The sequence below is a fragment of the Corvus brachyrhynchos genome, unplaced genomic scaffold, assembly GCF_000691975.1.
Source record: "Corvus brachyrhynchos isolate BGI_N302 unplaced genomic scaffold, ASM69197v1 scaffold407, whole genome shotgun sequence".
Lineage (NCBI taxonomy): Eukaryota > Metazoa > Chordata > Aves > Passeriformes > Corvidae > Corvus > Corvus brachyrhynchos.
This window is the reverse complement of record NW_008239056.1, coordinates 1,251,063-1,258,910: the sequence shown is the minus strand read 5'-3', so window position 1 is coordinate 1,258,910 and position 7,848 is coordinate 1,251,063. Positions and strand designations below refer to the sequence as shown.

The window sequence follows — 7,848 nt, the reverse complement described above, 5'->3', positions numbered from 1 at the left end:
GTTCATCCAGAAAACACTTGTAAAAGAACATTTCTGGAAAAAAAAGCAGAAAAGACAAAGAAGAAAAAAAAATGTCCACCAAGTCTCTCTCTCAGTCTTCTCAAGTCTATCATCCAAAAGCCTGTATCTAAAACTAGGGAAGATGAGGGGAAAACAATTGTTGGTGGTCCTCTGTTGCATTAAGAAAGCCTGCTCATATTGAAAGACATTATTTTCGTAGAGAAACATCCAACAGGTACAAGGCTTTCCTTAGCATGTGTGAAATGCCTTTTGGTAGGTAAGAGATGTACCTCTGTTTCAAAGATACTTTTAGCCACCTAATGACCTCACTGTGCCCACAGAAGAAACCTTCACCTCAGGTTAGTTCAGAGCAGCCTTTTGGATATGTTCTGCACATGCTCCCTTGTAGAGGGATTCCTTCTGGAACAGGGGCATACGATACCCCAGGACAATTTGGGCAACTCAGGGCTGCTAGGGAAGAACCCCTGAAGGGGCCTCAGGCTGCAGGCTTGAAAGACACCTGGCAGCAGGCAGCCTTGAAATCCTTGGCAAAGTTATACACTGGTCGGCTCCCCCGCTGCTTAGAGGCTGTCCTGTGGGAATAGGGCGTGAATCTTTGTAAAGTAGATACAAGTTGGTGTAAGTAAACAGTAAAGCAGAGCACGATGCTCAAATCGTATCGGTGTTCGTATCATGACTCTGGCCAGCTCCCCTGCGCTCGGAAACCCCGCCCCCCGCTAAACTCCCTCACATTCATTCTGTTCTCTCTCGCTTTGCCCCTCTTATGGACAAGAATAATTTCACACTGAATCTACAAACTTGCCTGAAGATACCAGACAGTTGACTGGAGCTGCTGATCTGCTTATTACAATTACAGTGATATATGGGATTTCCTGCCTACCACAAAACGGTCAGTGCTTTTCCCTGCTGCAGCACTTCAGTGGAAAATACAATAACTTCCAGAGTCAAGGAAAATCATCACTGCAGTTCAGCATCAAGAAGTGCTCACCACCCTCAGCAGATGATCACCTCATCATTGCAGATACTGCTGAGGGAGATGGGCAGGAAACTCCAAAGGCTGCTAATGTCCATGGTTAGGCTCATAACAAAGATATCCTTGCATCATGTTGAGCAGAGGATCCTAACGGAGGCACCCCTGAACTCGTCTGTTACTGTTTAGTATGACACAAGGGACTGGCTCAGTCACCTGAACTCAGCACAGCCCCATCAGTCCAGTGTCCTCTCTGCAATAATGCTTGTGCTGCCCATGGAGCCCAGACAACAGCCAGGGCACTGCAAATTCATCACCATGGTGTTTCTGAAGGTGTTCCTCAACATACTAAAAACAAAACGAGAAAGGTCTTCTTAGATTTAAGAGCAAAATATTGCAGGATCACTGTAAATCACACCTCAGATGACTAAAGCCTCCACTGGCTCTCCTTAGGAGGTGGGAAACTGGACTTCTGTTCAGCAGAAGCTCTGCCTTCCTTCTTCCAGACAGGAAAATAAATCACAGGACCTTTCACACCCCACACAGAAGCTAACATGGAAGGGACATGAAAATATTTGCCAGACCTTCTTTGGAGCAAAGGATATGGAAAGAAGGTCCAGGTTCCCTCTACATGACGCAGTCTTGGCGTGGTTTTACACCCCAATGAGGCAGGGACGCAGTGTCAGGAGTGTACCAGATGTGCTGAAAAGCCCCCACAATCCAACAAGATGTGCGTAAGTGGATGTACTGAGCCCTTGATAAAATCAGGCCTCTCAGGAAGGAGACATCCTGTTGGTCCCCACCCGCACTCATTGCCCATGGCACCAAGGAGGAGATGATCTCCAAAGAGACAGCACAGCTGTCTGCCAGGGCTCAAGCAAACACAGTAGTCCTGGTCCTACTTACACAGCCCCACAGGCCTTTGAATCAAGCTAGAGGAGATGGGCATGAGGAGAGACAGAGGATTAAGTCACTATTGCTGCTCTCACCCATTCTTGACGAGAAGTCTATTTTGTTCCTCAGACTGACTTTGGAAGACTCAAATCATCCCAAACAGTCTCACATATGGTCAGAATTTGCTGACTTTATTTTGGAATTACATAATATTGGTATTTATGAGCCAAGTATTTAATCATCAGCTGAAAGAACACTAGGTCCATTGTTGGCCTGCACATTACTATGGCTTCAGAAGCCCAGGGCAGCCCATCCCACTTCTCTTCATGCAATCGATCTGGGACTTCTTTAGTGAGTGTGATATTAAAGCTGCAAGCAGATGGGTACAGCAAACAGTATGTGGAGAGAAAAGGTAGCAGGGGGAACAACACATTTCCTTAGTCCTTCATGCCTGCAAAATGTTATTATGCAAAGAGAAAGAAATTTCCCTCGCAAAACAGCCAAGCTGAACTGACTGGTACCCAGATGCTGCCACCTGTGCCCTTTGGTATTACCATCCCGAAACAAACCAAAGCTTAGTGTTAGAGCTCCTCTAAAAGGCTGGGTTTGATACCTCTGTGCAAAAGGAAAACTTTTTCGTACTTAAATCTGAACCTGTCTTCAACACTGAAAATGTCAACATTTAGGATGAGTCCTTACTGTCTAGTGTAGGACAGTGACAAACTTTGATGAAGTACAAAGCCCTGCTTTTGTTTAGCATACATGGCACTCTAAAATTACTCTAGGATAATCTGCAACTCGCAAAGGAAGTTGTCCATTCCCACCAGCAGACCAGTTCCTCTGTGTTCCTTGGATATCTGTACTACTGTAACTATCTCAGAAAATCAATAGACAAATCATGTCATATTTCCCCCATCTCCAATTTCAGAGCTTGTGTGGGGCACAGTACCCTTTTTATGGTTTTATTCAGTCTCACTCAGAAGGTTTTGAAAAACATGGATTTCTGCCCATTATGTATTGGCATCTTTGAAACTGGTCTTGAGCTATTTTTAAACACATACAGCTCTGTGACAGGCAATGCATTCACCTCCCCAACTCTGATCCTCCAAGACACAGAACACTAAATCAGAACTTAGCACAAGCTTTTTAAAAGCCTCTGCCAGCTCCAGTTTTATAACCCACTTTACTTACAAATGCAACCTCTTCAATCAATTTTGCTTTCAAGATTCCCATTTATTTCTTTCCCTCTGCCCACACTTCTACAAAATGCTAATGTGGGTAGAGACAGCTTTTCCAAAAATGTATATCTCAGCATCAAGTTCATCTGTCACAGATGCTCACATCCTCTAAGCCAACCTGATAGCACTTTCCCGAACAGAATCAAGGGGAAAAAACCCCAGATACCAACATTCTGATTTGGTCTGACCAAGCAGTGGTTTACTCTGTGGATTCAAAGAAAGAGACAGGAGAGACAAAATAAATTATCCCTGCTCAAGGTTTTTCCCGATTCCTATTAAATGTGCCAGGCTTAGGCCTTCCAGCACTTCCAATAGAAAAGGTAAACCACTTTTCAAATTTCAAGGTTACTTGAAAGAACATTGCTTGCAGGACAAGACTAACATCGTGGTTCCAATAATACTGTGTCAAAACACAGTGAGTTGGAAACTGCAAACCCTCTATACCTGCTCCATTTCCCATTGATGCTGGGAAGGATTCCACCAATGAAATGAATCCAGATCCAATTTTGTGAAACAATTTTTTTAAAAAAAATCTTTATAACATTTCTTACTCATGTGTGTATTTTAGATATGCACACAACCATTTAAATTGATACTGCACTCCTCAAGTTTCAACTGTATGTGACGGAAAACAGTTCAGGTTAGGGATGGCTATTTCTATGGTAAGTTCCACTTTATTTGGCATAATGATTATTTGACAGACTAGTTCATTTGGAAGAAAGTTCTCTCTTCTGCTGCTACTTGCAACCAATATCTAATAGATTTAGGTTTCATCATCCTTGAATAGAGAGCATCTTAATGTATCTTTCTATACTGCATTACAAAGTCCTACAAGTCTAGGCAAGTGTTAAAACTAGACTGAGATACATTGTTTTTCTACATTTTTTCTTTAGCATGAGACATACAGTAAGTTCCTATAGTCTGATGAAGCTGTAAAACACAAGTCAAACCCTCCACTGAACCAGCTCATTTCTCACTTATAACATTCCAGGATCCACTTTGGACTTTTTGTTTTTGTTTGTGGACTGTAACACGATCCCAAAGTATTTTATCCCTTCAGCCAGTCCTGCTCTTTCTTCCAACACCAATGAGATCCCCTGCCCAGGACAGAAGAGCTGGCATCTAAATCTTAACCTTTGTGTATCTACAGCATCCAGTGGCACAGACACACTGTAAGACTCTGGGTAGGCACTTCATCTCCTTCACCCTCCGTATTTTATCTTATTTTTAAGACTCCAGCAATATTTTGACACAGTAACTGCTCTTTTGAACATCCTGCTCAACAGCACATAGCACAAGACACCTTCCACTAACACTTAATCATGTTCCAGCCTCTTGCATGAAGTAAGAAACTCCTGCAAAGATCTGCCTCTCACCTTCTCTGGTGGCCAGCAGAACTGTGGATCTGGCACTCTCGAGGAGGAAGAGCAGAGGCTGCAGATTTCTCAGCCTGCCTCTCCAGTTTTATTTCTTTACTTGAAGAGGTAGGATTTACAGCCTGGCAAGTCAGAGAGGGAATCACAAAAATTAAAGGAAATCCTTCTCTGAAGGGTAATGTGTGCTGGCACCAGAAATGTTTGGATTAGGGTGACCAGATTATTGTCACATAGTGCTTCAAAAATATGTGTTTTTTGTTGAAAATGAGATAGAATTAGCCTGTTCCTAGAAGCCAGCAAGGCCAGGGAGAGCAAAGCAGGTGGTGATTCTTGATCTGGAAAACAAAGGATGTGCATTTAATTAGCTAATTATTGAGATGCTACATCAGCTTCAAGTTACTACAAAGCTACAGCTAAACATTTCTGTTGGAAGCAGCAGTGTTTTGTTTTTCCCAAGTCACATGAACTCTGTCTTAGAGCTTACTACTTACTGCAAGCTCTACTATAGCTCACAGGGTATTATGTGAAGTAATCCAGGACTGCCAACAGCAACTGCTGTTCAGCAAGAATTCCAGCAAATAACATCTCAAGTGTAATTACCTCCTGGCTTGTCTCTTCTCTAAAAGTAGCAAAGTTAGTTAAACACCTTGGTTCATTATCTCCTCCTGTGGCCCATGCTGTTCATAGGCAGAATTTTCACTTTGCATCTCTTTTCACAATGCTGCAAAGCAACCAGACAGCAGATGCTCGAGATGTCTCCACTTGTACAGGAAACACTTTTGTTACTCTGCACTGTCTCAGACACAGCATAAGAAACCCCATCTGAAACTGCTTTCTGCTGTTATTACAAACCACAGTGCAGAAACAGAAATGGATATGATTGCAGCATTGTGTTTTACAACTACATGAGCTGAATTTCATACACACAGAGGAGAAGTAATTCCCAATGAGTTGCCTATCTGATTTTTTTTGTGTCTTTTCTGTTTGCAGATCACACCAGGAGTTTTCATCTTCCCTGAACTTATTCATTTCTCAATTTATTTCTTGAGTGATTTCTGGGGTCTATTCTCATATTTTAAAACTTCCAACTTCATAAATTTAAGTTGCTTTGCTGAGTTGAGAACAGACACATGTATGGATGTCATTATTAAGGTGAGAAGTCCTCTAATTACATTTTTGATGTATCTAGAAGTTCACAAAACATTTTGGACATCAGACGATAACACAGCTTTGCTCAATAGCAGTCCTTTAGCTGGGGATCACAGTGTTTGAGAGAGCAGGCAGAGTTCTTGGTGCTCATAATGATGCTGGAGAAAGGGAAAATCATACATACAGAGAGCCATGCTTGTACAGTCTCTGGTATAGTGAAAGGTCAGCCTTTCCATCACGACACCCAGCACCATCATTTTTGGCAGCAGGTCAATTCTTGCTAAGCTACTGAAACAGACAAATTAACCTGAGCTTAAAGCAGAGAGGGCTAATGATCATCAAGCACAAACATGCACTTAAACACCACCACACAGAGGATTGACAGCTATGAAGTGAAGGAACTCCGTAATTTCACAGTGATTCTGTGTCAACTGTGCTGTTTCTTTCCATCAGGAAGTTCAAAAGTAAGTTCAAAAGGCAGAGAAAAGAGAAGGAGCCCTAAAAAAAGCTTGGATGTTGGAAATCAATAGAAATTAGAGGAGAAGGGAGAAGAGAGATGTCATTTTTAAGTAGTTTAATGTTCTGGCATTTGCATTGCCTATTGATTAGAAAGTGCAAAAAATGCAGACAAGGATAGAGGGGCTGATAACAGGAAAATCAATGGCTTCTTTATAGGAGTCATTCCATAGTAGTGAAGGAAATTTGCTGTTCTGCAGAAATCACACCAGCTGGGAGTGAGCTGGCACGATCTCCTATTCCCAAAGGAGGAGAATGTCCAAGCATTTCACCTCCCACCTACCTCTCATTAGCTTGTGCTGCTCCTGAGCCCTGTGGAGCGAGGAGAGAGGAAAAAGCCCAGTTCTATTCCTAGGCCTGTTGTCAATGTGTTAGCTGGCCCTAGGCCATCATTTCTGTAAAAGAAATTCGATGATACCTCTTCCTGCTACCTAAGTGTTGCGCAGCCCAATTAGTGAATGCTTGCATGGTACTTTGAATATCCCCAACTGTGGAACCAGCAGCTGTTACTATAAATACTCTGCTGAGCACTGAGGACCACACTGTTACACTGGAGCTGAGGAAAACCTCATACTGTGTGATCTGTTTAAGAGCTGCTGTATTTATTTTACTGTGTACTTCGACATAGGCAAGGGGCTAACAAGACAGCCTGGTTAGATACAGCAGGTTTCTGTCATTCCATCAAAGTAACTTCACCTTGACACTGTCCATAGCCTGATGGAGGCCAGCATCAGGGTCCTTGACAGCTGGGCCATATTATCATACTTTTCTGATGAATGTGAAAACAGGACATATGGAAGACACTTTCTTTCTAAACCAAGGACACATGCATGAGTGACCATAACAAACGAAGGGATCAAATACCTACATTGTCTGCAGAACACACAGAGATGCAAATTACTATACTCTGCATCAAGGATACATCCAGCTTTCAGAGAAACCTCAGAGATGTCAACAACTTCCATTGCTCTTTGACTTTGTCACCCTGGCTTATTATTATTAATATTGCACTAAATCTGATGGGATTCAGGCATTCAATAACAGAGCAAGAACAAGGCAAAGCCCCTGAATGGCCAGTGTCCAAGATACCTTGCAAACAACATTTGTAAGCTATCCTGGGCATCTGACAACACATGTCTACAATTGTGCTGACTCAACAAACTGCCTTGACAAGAAACTGAGTGATCCCTTCACTAATTGACTCATTAGTAGAGATAGAGAGGCATCCAGATCATGACTCATGCACTCTGAGACACCTCACCTGGGATAAAATGAACATGACCTAGAAACACTTTATCCCTGTTGCTGTTGATGCCTACAGCAGTGCAGTATGACGCCACCCAGCACGTCAACACAACATTATCTGTATATTTTTGTCTGGAAGTGGTGCAATCTCTAGATAAAACAGGAGACATTCAGACTGACATACCTCTGCTTGCAAACAAATGGCTCATTATAGCAGCTAGCAACTGATACTGAGAGCAAAAACATCTAAACTAGCAGCAGCCATTGCTTCATGATCTTTTTACAGCTCCCACAGTTCCTTCCCATGCAAATTTGTTTCCCTGGAAAAATCAGAAGCAATTTGACTCTTGCTGAAGCATTCAGTCACCATTGAGTGCTTCAGCAAGTCCATGCAGAATGTGATGTGGCAAACACTGGTGTTAATAGAGGGAGGGAAAGA

General features: G+C 42.6%; 1 protein-coding gene across 1 annotated transcript in view; it reads right to left on the bottom strand.

Moving 5' to 3' along the window:
* Window positions 1–7,848, bottom strand: part of RHBDL3 (rhomboid like 3) — a 75,386-nt gene that overhangs the window by 21,211 nt on the left and 46,327 nt on the right. The gene's annotated exons all lie outside the window — the stretch shown is intronic.